The sequence below is a fragment of the Haematobia irritans genome, chromosome 3 (genome assembly GCF_050003625.1).
Source record: "Haematobia irritans isolate KBUSLIRL chromosome 3, ASM5000362v1, whole genome shotgun sequence".
NCBI classification, from domain to species: Eukaryota; Metazoa; Arthropoda; class Insecta; order Diptera; family Muscidae; genus Haematobia; species Haematobia irritans.
This window is the reverse complement of record NC_134399.1, coordinates 149,943,343-149,970,029: the sequence shown is the minus strand read 5'-3', so window position 1 is coordinate 149,970,029 and position 26,687 is coordinate 149,943,343. Positions and strand designations below refer to the sequence as shown.

General features: G+C 36.3%; 1 protein-coding gene across 2 annotated transcripts in view; it reads right to left on the bottom strand.

Annotated features, from left to right (window-relative positions):
* The window catches only part of LOC142231916 (uncharacterized), a 334,412-nt gene extending 308,557 nt beyond the window's left edge, over positions 1-25,855 (bottom strand). For both annotated transcript variants that reach the window (XM_075302581.1, XM_075302582.1), the window contains exon 1: positions 25,637-25,855. The gene's annotated coding sequence lies outside the window, so the exon portion shown is untranslated. The remainder of the gene's footprint in view (positions 1-25,636) is intronic.
* Between the last annotated feature and the right edge of the window lie 832 nt (positions 25,856-26,687).

Here is a 26,687-nt window from a genome sequence, read left to right as displayed (position 1 = left end):
AAAATATATATATGGGAGCTATATCTAAATCTGAGCCGATTTCAAGCAAACGCATAGCTACAATGCTAAATTTACTCCCTGTGCAAAATTTCAACCAAATTGGACCAAAACTCTGGCTTTTAGGACCATATTAGTCCATATCGGGCGAAAGATATATATGGGAGCTATATCTAAATCTGAACCGATTTCAATCAAATTTTGCACACTTGACTATACTACTAATTGAACTCCTAGTGCAAATTTTCAACCAAATTTGGCCAAACATCTGGCTTCTGGGGCCATATAAGTCCATATCGGGCGAAAAATATATATGGAAGCTATATCTAAATCTGAACCGATTTCAATCAAATTTGGCACACATAACTATACTACCAATTGTACTCCTTGTGCAAAATTTCAAGCTAATCGAGATAAAACTCTGGCTTCTGGGTCCATATTAGTCCATATCGGGCGAAAGATATATATGGGAGCTATATCTAAATCCAAACCGATTTCAATCAAATTTTGCACACTTGACTATACGACTAAGTGTTATGTTTGTACAAAATTTCAAGCAAATCGGTGTAAAACTCTGGCTGCTGGGTCCATATTAGAGCATATCGGGCGAAAGATATATATGGGAGCTATATCTAGATCTGAACCGATTTCTTCCAAAATCAATAGGATTCTATTCCCACCCAAATTAGGAACATGTGCCAAATTTGAAGGCGATTGGACTTAAATTGCGACCTAGACTTTGTTCACAAAAATGTGTTCACAGACAGACGGACGGACGGACGGACGGACAGACGGACATGGTTATATCGACTCAGGGACCCACCCTGAGCATTATTGCCAAAGACACCATGTGTCTATCTCGTCTCCTTCTGGGTGTTACAAACATATGCACTAACTTATAATACCCTGTTCCACAGTGTGGCGCAGGGTATAAATTAGAGGTGTGCACGTGACACGAAATTGTCGTGACTCACGAAAATTTTCGTGACTCACGCGTGAGTCGTGAGTCACGCTCATGGCAAAGGCGTGAGTGTGCGTGAGCGTGATTAACAAACCAAAATGTCGTGCGTGAGCGTGAGTCACGAAAATATTATCTTCGTGAGTGTGCGTGAGTAAAATAACCCCGCTCGCCAACATAAAACGCTTAAGAGTTAAATTCAGTTACAATTTTAGTGACATCTGGGATGTTAAGAGTGTAATAATGCTCTCGATTTTAATAATGCTCATGTTTTCAGACACGTCGCTAAGGTAAATTACTCAAAAAATTGTTCGTGAGTCACGACATTTTTCGTGAGTCACGATATTTTTCGTGAGTCACGGTATTTTTCGTGAGTCACGACATTTTCGTGCGTGAGTGTGCGTGAGTACAAAGTTTATTTTCGTGAGTGTGCGTGAGTCCTCCCAAACAATATGGTGCGTGAGTGTGCGTGAGTAAGATTTTTCCGTCGTGAGTGTGCGTGAGCGTGAGTAAACTGTTACTCACGTGCACATCTCTAGTATAAATACCAAATTTCAACCGGATCGGATGAATTTTGCTCCTCCAACACAGAGAATACAGATTGGTTCTGATAACCGAATTTATTGCCAACCTCCTTTCGGCAGTTGCACCAACTATCAGTTGGCAGTTGTGTCACACGACAAATTCGGTCGACTCCATCGATTTATGGGAATTCCAACTAATACTATATATGGAGTTGGTTGTATCAGACGATGGAATTTGTCGTTGTTCCCTTCATTTGGTTTAAATACATTTAAATATTTGTATTAAAGATGTACAGCTAAATACAATGTATGATAACAATTAATGTCCTTAAAATGTTTTAGCGGTTGGGCACACAAAATTTATTACACACCCCATTATGACCTTCAGTTGAAAGTCGACTTTTTTTTAATATTAAAATGCATAAAAATGGACCCGTACGAGTATTACTAGTTTGTGCATATAAGTTATTTTTTGTCGCTATAAGTTATTTTGGTCTGTGCCTACAGACACGTTTTGACAAGCACGCCAATTTTGAAACCACAAGTGATGAACTTCTTCTTATGTTATTGCTGAGTGCGTCTCGATAGTGTGTTAAGCATTATGAAAAATAAATAACTTTTGAGTGTTCGGTCGAATCTGGCCCATGGCCCTTTGTATCCACAAAGATAATTGAGAAGAAGATGCAGTCTTGTCATAGCAAAACTGAAGCACCAGAGGACTCTGCCAACAAAATATCATAAAGTTTGCGTCGACGTGTCTCTCAAATGTACTGCCGTTTGCGTCGGAAAATATCATAACATTTGTGTTTTTCATAAATTTCTGAATAAAATCCCACAAAAGCAATACCAAAACGATTGTAGAAAATTAAAATAAAACGTATGTGTATATTAAAGCGAATATTCATTATGGTTTTATGTGAATATTGCCGTTTAAATTTATTCCTGGGCAGAGCTGCTTTGGAAAAAATTGACAAATAAAACAATTTTTTTCTCATAGCACTCTACAACTTGACATTTGTTTTCTCTTTATAAGAGCACAATGCTTAATCTTGTTATACTCAATTATCTTTGTATCCATTTGGGTCCGTTGTACAACGTTGACATATTGGATTATTGTTTAAAAATAAATCAAATAAGATTAGTTAGATTTTGGTGCACTCAGTTCAGAACCTACCACTTTATTCACAACGACATCTCTGTGAGGTTCCAAGTACACAAAGCATCCTGGAGATATATCGTTAAATCAGATTGGGGTGTGGTACGTATGATTATTTATGCCCTATAATATACCCAACATAAATGATCCACTCCTATATCGTTAATATATCTTTTACTTACGTCCTTTAATTACAGCCGGTTGTCATAAAAAGAATGCTTTGAACAGCATTGTGGATGCCATTTTGTAGCGGTTTAAAAATCGTCATTTGTGACGTTTAATTGAAAAAGAAAATATCTTCTTTGAGGACCAAATAATTAACAACAAGTATATACGGCCGAAAGTTCGGCCAGGCCGAATCTTATGTACCCTCCACCATGGATTGCGTAGGAACTTCTACTAAAGGCTGTTATCCACAATCGAATTACTTGGGTTGCGATAACACTTGCCGATGGCAAGGTATCGTAAAACTTTTTAACACTGTCTTCTAAATTGTAAATTAGCCCATACGGGGTATATATTAAACAAAAAAAGGCCGATTAAATACGTATATAATCAAGTTTGACAAAATTTTCTATAGAAATAAAATTTTGACAAAATTTTCTATAGAAATAAAAATTTGACAAAATTTTCTATAGAAATAAAAACTTGACAAAATTTTCTATAGAAATAAAATGTTGACAAAATTTTCTATGGAAGAAAAATGTTGACAAAATTTTCTATAGCAATACAATTTTGACAAAAATTTCTATAGAAATAAAATGTTGACAAAATTTTGTATAGAAATAAAATTTTGACAAAATTTTGTATAGAAATAAAATGTTGACAAAATTTTCTACAGAAATAAATTTTTTACAAAATTTTCTATAGAAATAAAATTTTGACAAACATTTCTATAGAAATAAACTTTTGACAAAACTTTCTATAGAAATGAAATTTTAACAAAACTTTCTATAGTAATAAAATTTGACAAAATTTTCTATAGAAATAAAGTTTTGGTAGATTACAATATTTTCTATAGAAATAAAATTTTGACAAAATTTTCTATGGAAATAAAGTTTTGACAAACATTTGTATAGAAATAAACTTTTGACAAAACTTTCTATAGAAATGAAATTTTGACAAAACTTTCTATAGTAATAAAATTTGACAAAATTTTCTATGGAAATAAAGTTTTGGTAGATTATTTTTGGCGATATGGACCAATTTTTTTGTAATAAGTCATCGGCTATATATAACTAAAGACCGATATGGACCAATTTTTACATGGCTGTTAGAGGCCATATATTGACAAAATGTACCAAATTTCAACCGTATCGGATGACTTTTGCTCCTCCAAGAGGTTCCGGACGTCAAATCTGGGGACGGTTTATATGGGAACTATATATAATTATGGACCGATATGGACCAATTTTTGCATGGTTGTTAGAGACCATATACTAACACCACGTACTAAATTTCAATTGGATCGGATGAATTTTGCTCATCCAAGAGGTTCCAGAGTTCAAATCTGGGGATCGGTTTATATGGGAGCTATATATAATTATGGACCGATATGGACCAATTTTTGCATGCTTGTTAGAGACCGTATACTAACATCAGGTACCCAATTTCAAACGGATCGGATGAATTTTGCCCCTCCAAGAGGCTCCGGAGGTCAAACCTGGGGATCGGTTTATATGGGAGCTATATATAATTATGGACCGATATGGACCAGTTTTTGCATTGTTGTTAGAGACCATATACTAATACCACGTACCAAATTTCAATCGGGTAGGATGAAGTTTGCTCCTCCAAGAGGCTCCGGAGGTCAAATCTGGGGATCGGTTTATATGGGAGCTATATATATTTATGGACCGATATGGACCAATTTTTGCATGGTTGTTAGAGACCGTATACTAACATCAGGTACCAAATTTCAACCGGATCGGATGAATTTTGCCCCTCCAAGAGGCTCCGGAGGTCAAATCTGGGGATCGGTTTATATGGGGGCTATATATAATTATGGACCGATATGGACCAAATTTTGCGCGGTTGTTAGATATCATAGACTAAGACCACGTACTAAATTTCAACCGGATCGGATGAATTTTGCTCCTCCAAGAGGCTCCGGTGGTCAAATCTGGGGATCGGTTTATATGGGAGCTATATATAATTATGGACCGATATGGACCAATTTTTGCATGGTTGTTAGAGGCCGTATACTAACATCAGGTACCAAATTTCAACCGGATCGGATGAATTTTGCCCCATCAAAAGTCTCCGGAGGTCAAATCTGGGGATCGGTTTATATGGGGGCTATATATAATTATGGACCGCTATGGACCAATTTTTGCATGGTTGTTAGAGACTATATACTAACATCCGGTACCAAATTTCAATCGGATCGGATGAATTTTGCCCCTCCAAGAGGCTCCGGAGGTCAAATCTTGGGATATTTCGATGTGTTACAAACGGAATGACAAAGTTAATATACCCCCATCCTATGGTGGAGGGTATAAAAATTGAAGTGACATTTAAAAATATTTCAAATAGGATTCGGTTGTGAATACTGTATGTCAGTGCTGATTGCTAAATGGCAGTTATGAAATTTATTTAACGTTGGTTGTGTCAACAGAATTGGAAACAAATGCTTCAAAAGATATAGATTTTGTTGCTTCAACCATTTGTTTTGTATCACAAACGAAATTCTATTGAAATGATTGCCAAATGATAGTAAGTATGAAAAGATGATTGCGTTAAAGAAAATAGGTTACCACACCTAATATATAATTCTAAATGTAGAATTTTCATTATGAGAATCGATTTCCAACCAAATTGTTCTCTGGGTGAAGAGCCTCCGGAGGTCAAATCTGGGGATCGGTTTATATGGGGCTATATATAATTATGGACCGATATGGAAAAATTTTCTCATGATTGTTGCTGACCATATACTAAGACCACGATTGGATGAATTTTGCTCCTCCAAGAGGCTTCGGAGGTCAAATCCGGTGATCGGTTTATATGGGGGCGATATATATATATATATATATAATTATGGACCAATATGGACCAATTTTTGCATGGGTATTAACATAGAGGTTGAAATTTGCTTCTCTAAGAGGCTCAGCAAGGCAAATCTGGGGGTCGGTTTATATGGGGGCTATACGTAGGTTAGGTTAGGTGTCAGCCCGATGTATCAGGCTCACTTAGACTATTCAGTCCATTGTGATACCACATTGGTGAACTTTTCTCTTATCACTGAGTGCTGTCCGATTCCATGTTAAGCTCAATGACAAGGGACCTCCTTTTTATAGCCGAGTCCGAACGGCGTTCCACATTGCAGTGAAACTACTTAAAGGGTGATACGGTCAAAATTTGGTCAAAATCGCTAAAAGTTGCCAAATCAACCGTTACAAATGTAATTAAAGTGTTTGGGGAACGTTTGTCGACAGCCAGGAAGTCTGGATCGGGGGGAAATCGAAAACCGGAAGCCATTGAGACGACAAAGAGAGTTGCCGGTAGTTTCAAGCGAAACCCTAACCTCTCTCTCCGAGATGCCGCAAATAAGCTGGGTGTATCGTCTACAACCGTGCATCGAGCCAAAAAACGAGCCGGACTATCGGCTTACAAGAAGGTAGTGACTCCAAATCGCGATGGTAAACAAAATACGGCGGCCAAAGCGCAATCCCGGAAGCTGTACACGACAATGCTGACGAAGTTTGACTGCGTGGTAATGGACGACGAAACCTACGTCAAAGCCGACTACACGCAGCTTCCGGGACAGGAGTTTTATACGGCAAAATGAAGGGGAAAGGTAGCAGATATTTTCAAGCACATAAAACTGTCAAAGTTCGCAAAGAAATATCTGGTTTGGGAAGCCATCTGTACCTGTGGCTTGAAAAGCAGCATTTTCATAGCTTCCGGGACTGTCAACCAAGAAATTTATGTGAAAGAGTGTTTGAATAAACGTCTGCTGCCTTTCCTGAAGAAACACGGTTGTTCCGTACTGTTTTGGCCGGATTTGGCATCGTGCCATTCTGGAAAAAAGCCATGGAGTGGTACGCCGCCAACAACGTGCAGGTGGTTCCCAAGGACAAGAACCCTCCCAACACGCCAGAGCTCCGCCCAATTGAGAAATACTGGGCTATTGTCAAGCGGAACCTAAAGAAGACCAAAAAAACTGCTAAGGACGAGCAGCAGTCCAAGGCAAGCTGGCTTTCTGCGGAGAAGAAGGTGGACAAGGTGGCTGTACAAAATCTGATGGCAGGTGTCAAGCGTGAGTCCCGGCAATTCGGATTTGGAAAAGCGAAAGCCTAACTGAATATTTTTCCTGAATTTTACACTAAATGAACTTGAAAAAGAAATTTAATTTGGTTTTTTAAATAAACGATTTCACCGATTTACACGCGTTTTCCCTTGACCAAATTTTGACCATATCACCCTTTAGAGAAGTTTTGAAACCCTCAGAAATGTCACCAGCATTACTGAGGTGGGATATTCCACCGCTGAAAAACTTTTTGGTGTTCGGTCGAAGCAGGAATCGAACTTTGCAATACCATCCGAACAACATCAATAACAACTACTTATCCCAAGTTTCAAGTCGATAGCTTGTTTCGTTCGGATGTTAGTGTGATTTCAACAGACGGACATGTTTAGATTGATTCAGGATTTCACCACGATATAATTCAGTTCTTCATCGGTATGAATTTTTACGCCGTAATTAGAGAGCCAGAAGTGACATGTGGGGGACGGTTTATATGGAGGCTATATACAATTATGAACTGATATGGTCCAATTTTTGAGTGATTAGTACCAAGTTTTAGCAAGATCAAATGAAATTTGCTTATCCAGAGGCTTAAAAATAAAATCTGGGGATCAGTTAATCTGGGGGCTATATAACTATTGACCAATATGGACCAATTTTTGCATCATATACTAACATAACGTACAAAATTGCAGCCTGATTGGATGAAATTTGCTTCTCTAAGAGTCTCCGCAAACCAAATCTGGGGATTGGTTTATATGGTGGCTAAATATAATTATGGTCCGATATGGATCAATTTTTTTAGTGGTTGTTAGAAACCATGTACTAACAAAACGTACAAACTTTCAACCGAATCTGATGAAATTTGTTCTTCCAAGAGGCTCCGGAGGTCAAATCTGCGGATCCGTTTATATGGGGGCTCTATATAATTATGGACCGATATCGACCAATTTTTGCATGTTTGTGAGCGGCCATATACTAAAAAAAAACGTACAAAATTTCAGCCTGATCGGATGAAATTTGCTTCTCCAAGAGGCTCCGCAAGCCAAATCTGGAGGTCGGTTTATACGGGGCTATAGGTTAAAGTGGCAGCCCGATTAAGATTCAGGCTCACTTAAACTATTCAGTCCATTGTGATACGTGGGTATACGTAAAAGTTGTTCGATTGACCTGGCCACGATCCAGAATATATCTACTTTATGGTCTTAGTCCAATATTTCGATGTGTTACAAATGGTAAATGATAAAGTTACTATACCCCCATCTCATGGTAGAGGATATAAAAATATTGCCTTAACGAAATATTTCATTGTATTTAGAAAACTATTTCGTTGGCCTAATACCAATGTCCAATTTAATTAAGATTACGAAGACTTTTCTACTAGTCAACAAATTCGGTTACTAACACCAATTTGTATTCTCTGTGTACCATTTCCAAAATAATCTCAAAAATATATTCGATGTTAAAATAGGTTAAATCTGTAATTTGATTCTAACGAATGTGAATGGGAAAAACACACATGATGTTTAATTTGATATTTACTTACACGGCGATCTAAGCGATCTAAGGTAGATAAACTTCCGATATCTGTTTTATATGAAAAACAATAACAACAAAATTGAAAAATATAAAAACAAATTGACGTACATATATAAAATACTGTAAACTATTTATTTACTATGTATATATTGACAAAACCGGGCGACTTACCCACCCAAATTAATGTTTCCAGGCAAATTTGTATTGTAATACGTATTGCAAATAATTTGAATACAACATAACCAAAATTTAGGATTAAATTTTCGGTATATATATGACCATATCTATCATTTCAAATCATCAGTCAATTGAGTTTTGTAACACAATTCAAAACAAAATTGAAAATGAAATTCCTAAATATTTTACTATTTGCCCTTCTCATGGGCTTTGTGTGCGTCTCTGTAGCACAGGATGCTACCGAAGCACCAGCAGAAGCCACCGAAGCACCAGCCGAAACACCAGCAGAAGCCACCGAAGCACCAGCCGAAACACCAGCAGAAGCCACCGAAGCACCCACTGATGCCCCAGCAGAACCCTCAGGTGAAGAGCCAACCGATAGCCCGGCAGGAGGTACAGAAGCACCAACAGATGTAGGTCCTACTGAACCTGGTGATTCTGCAGTTGATAACTCCTCGGCTATGCCGTCGACTCCATCTACTACCAAGAAACCTGCGGTTAAAACGACCAAGAAACCCAAGAAAAAGCCAAAGAAGAAGAACAAGAAAAATAATAAGAAGAACAAGAAAAATAAGAAGAAGAAGAACAAGAAGAGCAAGAAACCAAAGAAGAAGAACAAGAAGAAGTCAAAGAAAGGCAAGAAGAAGGCTGGAAAAAAAGGATAAATGAATGAACCACGGCACTACTCGGCACAATAATTGGAAACGATCGATACAGTTTGATTAGATTTTAAGAAAATTTTACTTTTTCTATATCTTATAAATAAATGAAAAATATTTTCATAAAATATGGTGTCAATTACTTTTTAGTCAAAAATCTCACTTTTATTTTGTAACAACAACACCACTCTCATTTGTATAACCACACACAAAAAAAAAATTTTCTGATTCAATCACTAAATTAATTGATCCAATTAGTTTTTAATTGAAATGTCTTCAATCACAGAAATGATAGTATCAATTAAAAAATTAATTGAAGTTCAATTAAAAAGTTAATTGATCCAATTAAAAAATTAATTAATACTATTATTTTTGTGATTGATTTTTGTTTCAATTAAAAAATTTGTTGAATCAATTAAATTTTTAATTGAATATTTTTTAAAACTCAATTAAAATTTTAATTGGAAAAATTTCGTGAAATTTTTTTGTGTGCAGTATTGCCAATATTGGGGATTTTCCTCCAAATTGTGGATTTTCATTCGTGGATGGAGATTAAATTTTTGAGTTGATGACTTGGGGATTCGATGGGGAATTTCTAGAAAAATTTAGATTTTTTTAAATCTTTCTTTTTATACCCTTCACCTCTACTGTGGTACAGGGTATAATAAGTTTGTGCATTTGTATGTAACGGCAAGAAGGAAAAGTCTGAGACCCCTCGATTAGTATACCGATCGTCTTAGAATTAAATTCTGAGTAGATTTAACGATGTCCGTCCGTCTGTCTGTCTGTCCGTCCGTCTGTCTGTTCATGTATTTTTGTGCGCAAAGTACAGGTCGCAGTTTAAATCCTATCATCCGGAGGCTGTACACGACGATGCTGACGAAGTTTGACTGCGTGGTAATGGACGACGAAACCTACGTCAAAGCCGACTACAAGCAGCTTCCGGGACAGGAGTTTTATACGGCAAAAGGAAGGGGAAAGGTAGCAGATATTTTCAAGCACATAAAGCTGTCAAAGTTCGCAAAGAAATATCTGGTTTCCAAGCCATCTGTACCTTTGGCTTGAAAAGCAGCATTTTCATAGCTTCCGGGACTGTCAACCAAGAAATTTACGTGAAAGAGTGTTTGAATAAACGTCTGCTACCTTTCCTGAAGAAACACGGTTGTTCCGTACTGTTTTGGCCGAATTTGGCATCTTGCCATTACGGTAAAAAGGCCATGGAGTGGTACGCCGCCAACAACGTGCAGGTGGTTCCCAAGGACAAGAACCCTCCCAACACGCCAGAGCTCCGCCCAATTGAGAAATACTGGGCTATTGTCAAGCGGAACCTAAAGAAGAGCAAAAAACTGCTAAGCAGCAATTCAAGGCAAACTGGCTTTCTGCGGCGAAGAAGGTGGACAAGGTGGCTGTACGAAATCTGATGGCAGGTGTCAAGCGTGAGGCCCGGCAATTCGGATTTGGAAAAGTGAAAGCCTAACTGAATATTTTTCCTGAATTTTATACTAATTGAACTTGAAAAAGAAATTTAATTTGATTTTTTAAATAAACGATTTCACCAATTTACCCGCGTTTTCCCTTGACCAAATTTTGACCGTATCACCCTTTATACTAAAAAAACGTACAAAATTTCAGCCTGATAGGATGAAATTTCCTTCTCTAAGGGGCTCCGCAAGCCAAATCTGGAGGTCGGTTTATACGGGGGGTATAGGTTAAAGTGGCAGCCCGATTAAGATTCAGGCTCACTTAGACTATTCAATCCATTGTGATACGAGGGTATACGTAAAAGTTGTTCGATTGGGAATACTATTCGACCTGGCCACGATCCAGAATATATCTACTTTATGTGGTCTTAGTCCAATATTTCGATGTGTTACAAATGGTAAATGATAAAGTTACTATGGTGGAGGATATAAAAACATTGCCTTAACGAAATATTTCATTGTATTTAGAAAACTATTTCGTTGGCCTAATACCAATGTCCAATTTCATTAAGAGTACGAAGACTTTTCTACTAGTCAACAAATTCGGTTACTAACACCAATTTGTATTCTCTGTCTACCATTTCCAAAATAATCTCAAAAATATATTCGATGTTAAAATAGGTTAAATCTGTAATTTGATTCTAACGAATGTGAATGGGAAAAACACACATGATGTTTAATTTGATATTTACTTACACTGCGATCTAAGCGATCTAAGGTAGATAAACTTCCGATATCTGTTTTATATGAAAAACCAGTAAGGAAAGTCTAAAGTCGGGCGGGCCGACTATATTATACCCTGCACCACTTTGTAGATCTAAATTTTCGATACCATATCACATCCGTCAAATGTGTTGGGGGCAATATATAAAGGTTTGTCCCAAATACATACATTTAAATATCACTCCATCTGGAAGAATTTGATAGACTTCTACAAAATCTATAGACTCAAAATTTAAGTCGGCTAATGCACTAGGGTGGAACACAATGTTAGTAAAAAAATATGGGAAACGTTTATTTATGATTTATCGCTCGATATATATGTATTAGAAGTTTAGGAAAATTAGAGTAATTTTTACAACTTTTCGCCTAAGCAGTGGCGATTTTACAAGGAAAATGTTGGTATTTTGACCATTTTTGTCGAAATCAGAAAAACATATATATGGGAGCTATATCTAAATCTGAACCGATTTCAACCAAATTTGGCACGCATAGCTACAATACTAATTCTACTCCCTGTGCAAAATTTCAACTAAATCGGAGTTAAAAATTGGCCTCTGTGGTCATATGAGTGTAAATCGGGCGAAAGCTTTATATGGGAGATATATCCAAATCTGAACCGATTTCAAGCAAATTTGACACGCATAGTTACAACGCTAATTCTACTCCCTATGCAAAATTTCAACTAAATCGGAGCAAAAAAATTGGCCTCTGTTGGCAAATGAGTGTAAATCGGGCGAAAGCTATATATGGGAGCTATATCTAAATCTGAACCGATTTTGCTGATATTTTGCAAGTTTTTCGAGACTCATAAAATATTCGGATGTACGGAATTTGAGGAAGATCGGTTGATATACACGCCAATTATGACCAGATCGGTGAAAAATATATATGGCAGCTATATCTAAATCTGAACCGATTTTTTCCAAAATCAATAGGGATCGTCTTTGAGCCGAAACAGGACCCTATACCAAATTTTAGGACAATCGGACTAAAACTGCGAGCTCTACTTTGCACACAAAAATACATCAACAGACAGACAGACAGACGGACAGACAGACAGACAGACGGACATCGCTAAATCGACTCAGAATTTAATTCTAAGCCGATCCGTATACTAAAAGGTTGGTCTATGATTACTCCTTCTTGGCGTTACATACAAATGCACAAACTTATTATACCCTGTACCACAGTAGTGGTGAAGGGTATAATAATAACAACAAAATTGAAAAATATAAAAAAAAATTGACGTACATATATAAAATACTGTAAACTATTTATTTACTATGTATATATTGACAAAACCGGGCGGCTTACCCACCCAAATTAATGTTTCCAGGCAAATTTGTATTGTAATACGTATTGCAAATAATTTGAATACAACTTAACCAACATTTAGGATTAAATTTTCGGTATATATATGGCCATATCTATCATTTCAAATCATCAGTCAATTGAGTTTTGTAATACAATTCAAAACAAAATTGAAATTGAAATTCCTAAATATTTTACTATTTGCCCTTCTCATGGGCTTTGTGTGCATCTCTGTAGCACAGGATGCTGTTCATGTATTTTTGTGCGCAAAGTACAGGTCGCAGTTTAAATCCGATCATCCTCAAATTTGGCATAAAGTCGTTTTTTGGAACGCAGACAATCGCTATTGAGTTTGGGAAAAATCGATTCAGATTTAGATATAGCTGTCATATACATTTATCCCCGATCTGGTCATAATCGGCGTGTTTATCAAACGATGTTCTTCAATTTCCGTACATCCGAATATTCTCGAAAAACTTGCAAAAAATCAGCCAAATCGGTTTAGATTTAGATATAGCTCTCATATATATCTTTCGTCCGATTTGGACTCATAGGGCAACAGAGGCCAAAGTGTACTACCGATTTTCGTGAAATGTTGCACAGAGAGTAGAATTGAGATTCTAGTTCAGATTTAGATATAGCTCCCATATATATCTTTCGTCCTGCTTGCGCCTATATGATCTCAAAAGCGAGAGTTTTTCCCTGACTTGCTTTAAATTTTGCGCAAGGAGTACGTTTAATAGTATCAGTAAGTGTGACAAATTTGGTTGAAATCGGTTCAGATTTAGATATTGCGCCCATAAATATCTTTCGCCCGATTTAAACACATATGACCACGGGGGCCAAAGTTATACTCCCATTTACGTGAAATTTTGCAGAGATTGCGGAATTATCATTCTAACTATGCATGTCAAATTTAGTCAAAATCGGTTCAGATCATATATAACTCCCATATATACGTACACCAGAGTTGGGGAAATATGGTAGACTATCTCATATTTTAGACCCATTTTCAATAGGATTTTCCTCCAATTGAAATATCATATTAAATATATTTCCACAGAGAATATATTTAATATGATATTTAAGTGTGTCAAGTTTGATCTAATTTGGATCAGATTTAGATAAAGACACCATAATTCCCACACTTTACACAAAATTCTGTGATGATTTCCCCTTATCTTTGTCATATCCTACACACTGTAATGCCAGAATTTCCACAGAACGGTTGAGTTTTAAATAAGGCTCCAAGTCGCCCGACTTGACCAAATAATATTTCACAACCCACACTTGACCACATATCTTTGCGGAATCTAACCAATATCCTTGTAAAATCGTAACTGATGAGTAGCAAAAATTGAAAATATTACTAAAATTGTCCTATATCTCGAATACATATATATCGCCTGATAAATCATAAATACTCTTTTGTACAATTGCATTAAAATTTCTCTGGCTTCATATTTCCCATATTTATACCCTAAACCACAGAGTGGTCAGGGTATAATAAGTTTGATCGGCTAAAAAATGTGCCTACCAGAAATATTGAATTTAGACCACATAAAATAATACCGATCGACTCAGATTCACCTCTTGAGTCGATCTAGCGCTTGGTGTCCGTCCGTCCGTCTGTCCATGTATTTGTTGTTCACAGGATTCCGGTCGCAATTATTAACCGATTTGGATGAAATTTGGTACAGGGTGTTTTTTGGGCACAAGGGCGAACGCTATTGAATTTGGAAGAAATCGGATCAAATTTAGATATAGCTCCTATATATATGCATCGCCCGATTTCGACAAATGGAGTCACGTTGCGCTTTTTTACAAACCGATCGTCATCAAATTTTGCACATAGTAAACTATTTCATCGCCCTTTAAGTTTGCAAAATTTTGTTGAAATCGGTTCAGATTTAGAAATAGCTCCCATATATATGTATCGCCCGATTTTGCCAAATTTGGCCGTAAAATCCTTATTTATCAACCGATAGTGCTCAAAGTTGGCTAAATATAATCTTCTATACCTCTAACTGAATGTGCGCAATTTCATCGAAATCGGTTCAGATGTGGATATAGCTCCCATATAAAGGGTGATTCTTTTGAGGTTAGGATTTTCATGCATTAGTATTTGACAGATCACGTGGGATTTCAGACATGGTGTCAAAGAGAAAGATGCTCAGTATGCTTTGACATTTCATCATGAATAGACTTACGATCTGCCACAACGTCGAATTTTCAGTGAATGGGCCCTAGAAAAGTTGGCAGAAAATCCGCTTTTTTATCGACAAATTTTGTTCAGCGATGAGGCTCATTTCTGGTTGAATGGCTACGTAAATAAGCAAAATTGCCGCATTTGGAGTGAAGAGCAACCAGAAGCCGTTCAAGAACTGCCCATGCATCCCGAAAAATGCACTGTTTGGTGTGGTTTGTACGCTGGTGGAATCATTGGACCGTATTTTTTCAAAGATGCTGTTGGACGCAACGTTACGGTGAATGGCGATCGCTATCGTTCGATGCTAACAAACTTTTTGTTGCCAAAAATGGAAGAACTGAACTTGGTTGACATGTGGTTTCAACAAGATGGCGCTACATGCCACACAGCTCGCGATTCTATGGCCATTTTGAGGGAAAACTTCGGAGAACAATTCATCTCAAGAAATGGACCGGTAAGTTGGCCACCAAGATCATGCGATTTGACGCCTTTAGACTATTTTTTGTGGGGCTACGTCAAGTCTAAAGTCTACAGAAATAAGCCAGCAACTATTCCAGCTTTGGAAGACAACATTTCCGAAGAAATTCGGGCTATTCCGGCCGAAATGCTCGAAAAAGTTGCCCAAAATTGGACTTTCCGAATGGACCACCTAAGACGCAGCCGCGGTCAACATTTAAATGAAATTATCTTCAAAAAGTAAATGTCATGGACCAATCTAACGTTTCAAATAAAGAACCGATGAGATTTTGCAAATTTTATGCGTTTTTTTTTTTTTAAAAAGTTATCAAGCTCTTAACAAATCACCCTTTATATGTATCGCCCGATTTTGCCATATTTGGTCGTAAAACCCCTATTTATCAACCGATCGTAACAAAGGTTGGCTAAATGTAATCTTCTATAGCACTAACTGTATGTGCAAAATTTCATCGAAATCGGTTCAAATTTAGATATAGCTCCCATATATATGTATCGCCCGATTTTGAAAAATTTGCCCCTAATAAACTTATTTTTGACCATAGGGGCCTGATTTATTAACTGATCGTACTCAAATTTTACACAAAGTAACCTTCTGTGGTATCAATCATACCACAACTAATTGACACCCAAAACCTATACTAATGATACGCCACAAATGCTTATGTTTACTAATTCACCCCCACGGTTTAGGGTACGATATAGTCGGCCCCGCCCTCACTTGTTTAAATTGGACTCAATATTTGTGGCATACTAACTCTGTAGGTGAAAATAAACTATAGCTCTTAATATCAGACATTTCTGCTCAGATTGTGACAAGACTCCCATGTACCCCTAAAGTTCTTAAATATGGAAATGCGATTTATCTTCAAAATCTATACCAATGATACCCCAGAAATGTTTATGTTTACTAATAGGGGTGGTTTAGGATATGATATAGTCGGCCCCGCCCGACTTTTTACTTTACTTACTTGTTTTTCTACCCAGCAAAAAAAGAGCTCCAAAAAAGTAGTTTGGATCCCCAAACTGAATGATTCCAATGAATTTTACACGGGCTTGTCATAAGACGGAAGTACTCCCTTTTTGGATCATTTGCATTACTTTAGAAGTTGTGCCCTGGAAGTTAATTTGAATGAAGAAATTTAAAAAGCGAAAAAAAAATTTTTTCAACCAATTTCACTTTTTTTCAACCATATGTTTTATTACACTATTATTTTCCTATTATCTAATTTTTACAATTTGAAAAACTTTTTCGCTCTGGCCAGGGCTTGAACCTGGGTTTGCTGGCACCATAACAGAACGCCTTAGCACACTCAGCCACAAACGCCATTGAATATAAAGCGTCGAAAGGTCAATTCAAATGTGTGTGACATGATCCTACAAATAAACCAAAAAAATAAAAATTCTCGTAATTTGCAAAATCTTCTCAAAAGAACTTCCATGGAAGCGAAAAAGTCAAACGGCACAGGTTCAAATCCCAGCGGGGATGAAATTTATTTTTTATTATTATTATTTTTTTTTTTACTTTTTTATTAATTTTATATTTTTTTATTAGTTTTCTATTTTTTTTAAATTTAACTGTCCAAAATTTGCACTTAAAATACCCTGATTGCGTTCTTTCTAATACTTGTCCAAAAGGACTGCATCGGAAGTAGAAACCAATTTCACTTGGGGGATCCCAAGATACGCTTTAGAAGAAATGTTTGTGCACTTGTCCAAAAGGATTGCATCGGAAGTGGAAAAAAATCATTGGGGGATCCCACGACGCGCTTTAGAAGAAATGTTTGTGAACTTGTCCAAAAGGACTTCATCGGAAGTTGAAGAAACTCGATGGGGGATCCTGGGATGGGCTTTAAAAGAAATGTTTGTGGAGCAACTTCCAATTTTTTTTGCTGGGTATGTTTGCTTCATTTTGTGGAATATTGACTTAATTGATAGGTTTATTAACTGCGTTCTAATGTTGCTAATTGTTTGCATCTTTGCGAAGTGCCATAATACAAATACGTTGTGTGAAATTAGTAAAGGATTGATTAGGAAATTAGTGTATATTTTTTACGTACATACTGTTATTATTTCTTATTACCGCCTATATTTATGAATATAGTACATACAAATCTATTCTCTAACTTAAAAGCTATTTATGAAACAAACCTATGTGTGTTTAATTAATATTACTAATTAGAAGTGAAAATTTTACTATTTACTTGCATTAAATAAACTATGAAGCTAATCAAAATACCGAATTCTTATACAACTAATTTTCGTAAAATTTGGATATAAATAGGATCTTAGATCCAAGAGATATCAGAACAATATTCAGAGCTCTAAAATAATATCGAATTGTTTTTATTAAATTGTTGAAGATGAAACTTTTATTTTATTTTACGCTACTTGGCTTATTGGCCACAATATTCATTGAGTGTAATGCTGCAGCTGAAGAAGAAAGTGCTGATGTTGCAACTGATGATGAAGAGAGTGGACTAAGTGGATCTGGATCTGGATCCGGGGATGATTATTACTACGATTACTACGGTAGTGGGTCATCGTCTGGAGGAAGTTCTCCAGCCGCTGGAGGCGCTGGAGCACCTCCATCCAAAAACCACAGAAAACTAAATCCAAAGGGGAAAAAACCAACAATAACTAGGAAGCATCGTACACTTAAGAAAGCCGTTGCAAAGAAAGCTCCCATCAAAAAGACTAAAGCTAAACCGGCTATGAAAGCTGATCCCAAGAAAATTCGCCGTGGTTAGGCAAAATGTCGATACTTCATAGTTCTCCAAGAAAATTCGTCGTGCCCACTTTAGCATACCGCTTTATATAAAAATACTTATATTAAAAGGTATAACAATAAAAATTAATGAAAAACAAAAACTATTGAATACATATTTACTTCCTACTACACAGAAAAACAAGTAAACTGTTTTATAGGAAGAATGAACTACGTTGTGCGAAAAATGAACTAAATTATAATAGGTTGGCTGATAAATCCCCGGTCTGACACATAGACGACGTCGCTAGTATTAAAGGGTGATACGGTCAAAATTTGGTCAAGGGAAAACGCGTGTAAATCGGTGAAATCGTTTATTTAAAAAATCAAATTAAATTTCTTTTTCAAGTTCAATTAGTATAAAATTCAGGAAAAATATTCAGTTAGGCTTTCGCTTTTCCAAATCCGAATTGCCGGGCCTCACGCTTGACACCTGCCATCAGATTTTGTACAGCCACCTTGTCCACCTTCTTCGCCGCAGAAAGCCAGTCTGCCTTGAACTGCTGCTCGTCCTTAGCAGTTTTTTTGGTCTTCTTTAGGTTCCGCTTGACACTAGCCCAGTATTTCTCAATTGGGCGGAGCTCTGGCGTGTTGGGATGGTTCTTGTCCTTGGGAACCACCTGCACGTTGTTGGCGGCGTACCACTCCATGGCCTTTTTACCGTAATGGCAAGATGCCAAATCCGGCCAAAACAGTACGGAACAACCGTGTTTCTTCAGGAAAGGCAGCAGACGTTTATTCAAACACTCTTTCACGTAAATTTCTTGGTTGACTGTCCCGGAAGCTATGAAAATGCTGCTTTTCAAGCCACAGGTACAGATGGCTTGCCAAACCAGATATTTCTTTGCGAACTTTGACAGTTTTATGTGCTTGAAAATATCTGCTACCTTTCCCCTTCTTTTGCCGTATAAAACTCCTGTCCCGGAAGATGCTTGTAGTCGGCTTTGACGTAGGTTTCGTCGTCCATTACCACGCAGTCAAACTTCGTCAGCATCGTCGTGTACAGCCTCCGGGATCGCGCTTTGGCCGTCGTATTTAGTTTATCATCGCGATTTGGAGTCACTACCTTCTTGTTAGTCGATAGTCCGGCTCGTTTTTTGGCTCGATGTACGGTTGTAGACGATACACCCAGCTTATTTACGGCATCTCGGAGAGAGAGGTTAGGGTTTCGCTTGAAACTACCGGCAACTCTCTTTGTCATCTCGGCGGCTTCCGGTTTTCGATTTCCCCCCGATCCAGACTTCCTGGCTGTCGACAAACGTTCCCCAAACACTTTAATTACATTTGTAATGGTCGATTTGGCAACTTTTAGCGATTTTGCCAGCTTTGCGTGCGAGTAGTTCGGATTTTCGCGATGCGCGAGCAAAATTTTGATACGCTGCTCTTCTTGCTTGGACGGCATTTTGACAACTGAAGAGTGAATTCCAAAATCAAAATAGGAGCAACATTCTACACACACACACCTTCAAAATGAGGGGTGTTCAGGTTTTTTAAATGCAAAATTGAAAGAAATACGTCAAGTTTATGTTAACCAAATTTTGACCGTATCGCCCTTTAAATGCATATTATTTTTGTATAGTACCAACCTTCAAATGATTCGTGTCAAAATTTGACATCGGTAAGTCAATTAGTTTGTGACATAGAGCGTCTTTTGTGAAGCAACATTTGTTATTGTGAAAAAATGGAAAACAAGTATATACGGCCGTAAGTTCGGCCAGGCCGAATCTTATGTACCCTCCACCATGGATTGCGTAGAAACTTCTACGAAAGACTATCATCCACAATCGAATTACTTGCGTTGTGGTATCTTAAAACTTCTTAACATCGTTTTCTAAATTGTGAGTTAGTCCATACGTGGTATATATTAGACAAACAAGTTATGTATAGGTAAGTCTACAAATAATTATGAATCGACATGGAAATTGAAATATGGGGGCTATATAGAATTATGAACTTAGGTTAGGTTAGGTTATGTGGCAGCCCGATGTATCAGGCTCACTTAGACTATTCAGTCCATTGTGATACCACAGTGGTGAATTATGAACTTGATATGGACCACTTTTTGTGTGATTGGGGATCGATTTATCTAAGGGCTATATATAACTATAGACCGGTATGGACGTAGTTAGGCATGGTTGTTAACGGCCCTATACTAGCACAATGTACCAAATTTCAACTGACTCGGATGAAATTTTCTCCTCCAAGAGGCTCCAAAACAAAATCTCGGGATCGGTTTATATGGGGGCTATATATGATTATGGACTGATAGGGACCATTTTTGGCATGGTTGTTAAATATCATATACTACCACCACGTACCAAATTTTAACCAGATCGAATGAATTTTGCTTCTCCAAAAGGCACCAGAGGTCAAATCTGGGGATCGGTTTATATGGGGGCTATATATAATTATGGACTGATATGAACCACCTCCTGCATGATTGTTGGATACCATATACTAACATCACGTACTAAATTTCAACTGAATCGGATGAATTTTGCTCTTCCAAGGGGCTCCGGAGGTCAAATCTGGTGATCGATTTATATATATAATTATGAACCGATGTGGACCAATTTTTGCATGGTCATTAGAGACTATATACTAACACCATGTACCAAATTTCAGCCAGATCGGATGAAATTTGCTTCTCTTAGAGGCTCCGCAAGCCAAATCGGGGGATCGGTTTATATGGGTGCTATATGTAATTATGGACCGATGTGGACCAATTGTTGCATGGTTGTTAGAGACCATATACTAACACCATGTACCAAATTTCAACCGGATCGAATGAAATTTGCTTCTCTTAGAGGCTCCACAAGCCAAATCGGGGGATCGGTTTATATGGGGGCTATATGTAATTATCGACCGATGTGGACCAATTTTTGCATGGTTGTTAGAGACCATATACTAACACTATATACCAAATTTCAGCCGGATCGGATGAAATTTTCTTCTCTTAGAGCAATCGCAAGCCAAATTTGGGGGTCCATTTATATGGGGGCTATACGTAAAAGTGGACCGATATTGCCCATTTGCAATACCATCCAACCTACATCAATAACAACTACTTGTGCCAAGTTTCAAGTCGATCGCTTGTTTCGTTCGGAAGTTAGCGTGATTTCAACAGACGGACGGACGGACATGCTCAGATCGACTCAGAATTTCACCACGACCCAGAATATATATACTTTATGGGGTCTTAGAGCAATATTTCGATGTGTTACAAACGGAATGACAAAGTTAATATACCCCCTCCCTATGGTGGAGGGCAGGGATCCGGAGCGAAGCGGAGTGTAACTTTGAAATTACACTGTGTAGGTAATTTCAAATTTAGCTAGTACTTAGCGTAGTGTGAGTAAACGTTTAAAATGTACGATATGTATTTTTGTACGTACGTACATTGGGGAAAACACAACGTGGTTTTTTAGTAATTGTTTTCAAAAACGGCAAATGTCAAAATATATTTCTAGTATGTGTTGTACACGCAAAGAAAAAAAAAAACGTTTGGAAAACGTGTACCGAAAACGTTTTTCTTTTGTTAGAGTTTTTTGAATTGCTTCCAAAATTTTAAACTTTTATCACCAAAAAAATTCGTTTGTTACAAAATTTTTATTTTTTCAATAAAAAAAGTTATTTTTGAAACAACAACACAGTCCATTTCGTTTATATCAAACACTGTTCTTTTCTGACTTTAGGTCTTTAATAAGACACATTTTGCAGTTCAAAATTCAATATACTACAATGAAATGTTGAACATTTTTTCGGAATCTTCCGAACATATCTGGAATATATGTACAAAAAAAAACAAAAAAAAAAACTTTGGTCGAAGCAGAAATCGAACCCACGACCCTTGGCATGCAAGTCGGACGTAGCAACCACTGCACCACGGTGCCAAACTAAATGTTTGTTTCTGTTAAATAAACTTTGTTTATTCGGTTCGTGGGCGCCGCAAGCTATGCTATATAAATGTAACTTATATGGATATTTATCTATTGATGACCATAACAGGTACATAGCTCAGTGGTTAGTGTGTTGGCTTACAAAGTGCATGGTCCGCGGTTCGATTCTCCGTCCAGGCGAAAGGTAAACAAAATTTTAAAAATTTATAAAATCGTATAATTTCTTCTACATTGTTGGTATTACAGGAAAAGGTGTTAAGAACTAAAAAACATCGTGGGTGTGAGAAAGATATGAGGGAAAATGCAATTAGCAAGAAAACAATGTTTTTTTTTTGAGTTTGTCCTTATGAAATTGTTTCTACATCCTGGAAAAGAATAAACGGTTATCACAAAAAGTATATACTTTTCTCCCAAATACACTTCCTTACATCGAAAAGCAAATGAGAAACGAACTTTGTTTGTCTAAAATTTCGTTTGGGAGGAAAGAATTATTTTTTTGCGTGTAAAAGTAACAACAGTACTTTCGATCAATTTCATCCCGTATTACTACAAAGATGTTTGTAATGAAGGTCAAATAAATGCAATTAAACGATCTTATTTATATTTAATTTTTTAGTTTTCTGCGCAGAAAAAAAAAATGTCGTGAAGTCAAAGATTTCATGTCCTTAGAATAAGAATGCAAATTTTGCTTAACATGGAAGACGCATTTCTCTAAAATAAAGTTCTTTTTCTTGTCCAAAAGTCAATAAACTTTTGAATGAAGTTGTAATATCCTTATAATAAAGTGATTTTACTTAAAAATGTGTATCATAACATGAAAGTTAAAATTTTTGAGGTAAGGTCAACGTGACTTTAATAATTAAGAAAAATTCTTTAAAATTAATAAAATTGTCTTTTGTTTCCTTTTTGCATCTTGCCTACAAAGCAAAAAATCGTTAAAAAATAAGACATGTTTTCAACACTTTATTTTAAAGACACTGTTTACTTGAAACATAGCATAATTTCTACTGGAAGTAGAGTCTTAATACGGAAAATAAAATTGTCGTTAACTCGTTTTTAAAGGATTTTGATAACAACTGACGAAAAAAATCTAAAAAATTAAAAATTAACATTTGCTTCCTAGAAGCAAGTACATAACCCCCAAATTTAAAAGAGAATTGCGACTTTAAAGTATCCTTCGCTTCTTTGGCTCGGAATTAATACCCAAACTGTTAAAGTAAAGACAAAATCTTTGGAACCTGGTATGCTTTTTTCAGTGTAAGGACATTCATATTTGCTTTACTATTGTACTATAGTCTAGCATTCTCTTATTTCTGATATTAGTTCTCGAAAATTTTATTAAAATTATGGATAGTTTCAATTTTGGTTGAAAAATGTGCACATATACATTTATTTTAATTTTTCACATTGAAAATTAATTACTTGACTTGTATGATTGCATGTTATCTACTTTTTTGAGAACGAACATTTCTTAAAAACGTTGTTCGAAAATGTATTTTTACAATAAAGGGGAAAAAAGCGAAACTAGGTAACACTGGATCTGATTAAGAATATTCTTAGGTATACCACGGACTGATTTCGATGGAGGTTGTTGCAAACATAAATATACACACACATTACAAATATAACAAAACCTCTACTCTACGTCTGTTGCAAAACAACAAGTAGTTACTTCTACTCTGTGTATAGACTTTCAATTCCAATCAGCGTTGCCGTGTTGGTCCGATCGGACCAAAATTGGACCAAAAGATTTCTAATTTTTAAATTTGGTCCGATGGTCGGACCAAACAGAATTTGGCCCATTTTGGTCCATTTTCATAAATTTGGTTTCTATCACATATTAAATAGTAGATGGTGCACCGCAAAGAATATTGTCGGGAGGCCAAATATTTCACATGCTTAAAATACGAATTTTGCTTAGAATAGAAGACGTATTTCTCTGAAATAAAGTTGTTTCCTTGTCTAAAAGTCTCTAAACTTTTGAATGAAGTCTGTTTGTCCTTATAGCTAAGTGATTCGACATAAAAATGTGTATCCTAACATGAATGAAAATTTCGTTTTAATGAAGTCAAAATGGATTTAATATTTCTGAAAAAATCATCAAAATGAATAAAATGTTTCAACACATTGTTTTAAAGTCATTATACCCTAAACCACATAGTGATTAGGGTATAATAAGTTTGATCTGCCAAAAAATGTGCCTACCAGTAATATTGATTTTAGACCCCATAAAATATATACCGATCGACTCAGAATCACCTCCTGAGTTGATCTAGCGCTTGGTTTGGTCCGTCCGTCTGTTCATGTATTTGTTGTTCACAGGATTCTGGTCGCAATTATTAACAGATTTTGATGAAATTTGGTACAGGGAGTTTTTTGGGCACAAGGACGAACGCTATTGAATTTGGAAGAAATCGGATCAAATTTAGATATAGCTCCCATATATATGTATCGCCCGATTTCGACAAATGGGGTCACGCTGTGCCCCCATAAAATAAAACTCAATTGTACAAATAATACAATGTTTGTACTATAATTTTCTCGAAGAGGAGCGGAGCGGAGCGATTTTTTTTCTCGGAGCGGAGCGTGGAGCGGAGCGGTTTATTTTTCTCCGGAGCGGGAGCGGAGCGGAGCGAAAAAAATGGACCGCTCCGGATCCCTGGTGGAGGGTATAAAAAATAAAATAATTTTCCCTGCAAAACTCAATAAAAATCATAATGATATCACAATTAGTTCAAAAGTAATAAAGATTTCAATTCATGTTTTTAATTCCCAAAAAATTTCAATATAAAGGGGTTTCCAAGTTAGTGGAAAATACCATACAAAGAAAAAATTATGTTAATATCTTTATTTGTTCAAAAGTTATAGAATTATTTCCAAAAAAAGCGATTTCGAATCACTGTGCGTCACCAAATATATTCATCTCGACTCAAATTTAGCACCCAAATAGGCAGATGATAACCATAATCATTTAATATAAGTTGCAAAAATCTAACTTATATGAATGAATTGTTAATTAGATGGTAATATTGGTTGTACAACTAATCTCATTACCATTCGGATAACCTCAACTTGATTTTATAATAGAAAATTATTTGCCGCCGTATTGACATTTTAAGAACAACAAATCTATGTGCTTACGGCAATATTTCAATGAGTCGAAATTTCAACTTATCAAAGTTTATTTCACGAAAAATTTGAAACACTGAAATATCAGCTTATTTAAAAATTGTCAAAGTATATAACTAACTACTCGTATAATTGTAGTATAAGGACTAAATTAAAATTAAAATATTTAAGAAAGGTAATTGTAATGGGTGGAACCCATATGTGCGCCTAATACCAATCTTTAATGTCAAATCTTTTTTTTTTATAAAAATTGGTTTACTATACGTAAACTTTTTGCTACGTGGCTTTATTAACCTGAGTAGACACTGCACATTTCGATGCAGTGCCGAGCAGAGCAGAACATATGTACATAAGTATTTTAAAGAAACTTCAAAATTAAGAACTTACCACAATATCACTGTAGTGTATCACTACTAATTTTTATATATTTTTTTACTGTCTCCTTTTATCTTCACACATATGCACAGTATTAGTCAAACACATTTCACTACAATATATTTTTAGTTTAAGGGACAATTGACAATTATAAATCATATTTATTTGCTACATTGATCTTCACTGTTTACTTGTATTATGTTTTCATTCAAAATTGTTGTAACATTTGTTTCTACAATATTTATCAAAACATTCGATCTTAAAGTAAATTATGGGAGAAATTCATTGAGAGTCACAAATAAAAATTCTACGTTGTAAATGGTATTGCTGCAGAAAACAATGTTTATTTCTCACTGATGTGTTATTGTGACTGAATAATTCTAACAGAGAATATTTTTATTGAGAGTGAGAGAAATGAAATAACTGTAAAACAGGGTTGCCATACATATTTTGTCGTATAGTGTACAGTTCCGAAATGGCTCTGGTTAGAATGTAGAAGAAAGGCTGTTTCAATTGTGCGATGTAATTAATTAAAGTTGAATGGAAGAATTCCCTTATAATCGAGAAAGCAATTAAAGTTACAATCTTCTGACAAAATAAATCAACTTGTTATACCCTCCACCATAGGACGGGGGTATATTAACTTTGTCATTCCGTTTGTAACACATCGAAATATTGCTCTAAGACCCCATAAAGTATATATATTCTGGGTCGTGGTGAAATTCTGAGCCGATCTGAGCATGCCCGTCCGTCCGTCCGTCTGTTGAAATCACGCTAACTTCCGAACGACTTGAAACTTGGCACAAATAGTTGTTATTGATGTAGGTCGGATGGTATTGCAAATGGTATCGGTTCACTTTTACGTATAGCTCCCATATAAACTGACCCCCAAATTTGGCTTGCGATTGCTCTGAGAGAAGCAAATTTCATCCGATCCGGCTGAAATTTGGTACATGGTGTTGGTATATGGTCTCTAACAACCATGCAAAAATTGGTCCACATCGGTCCATAAGTATATATAGCCCCCATATAAACCGATCCCCCGATTTGGCTTGCGGAGCCT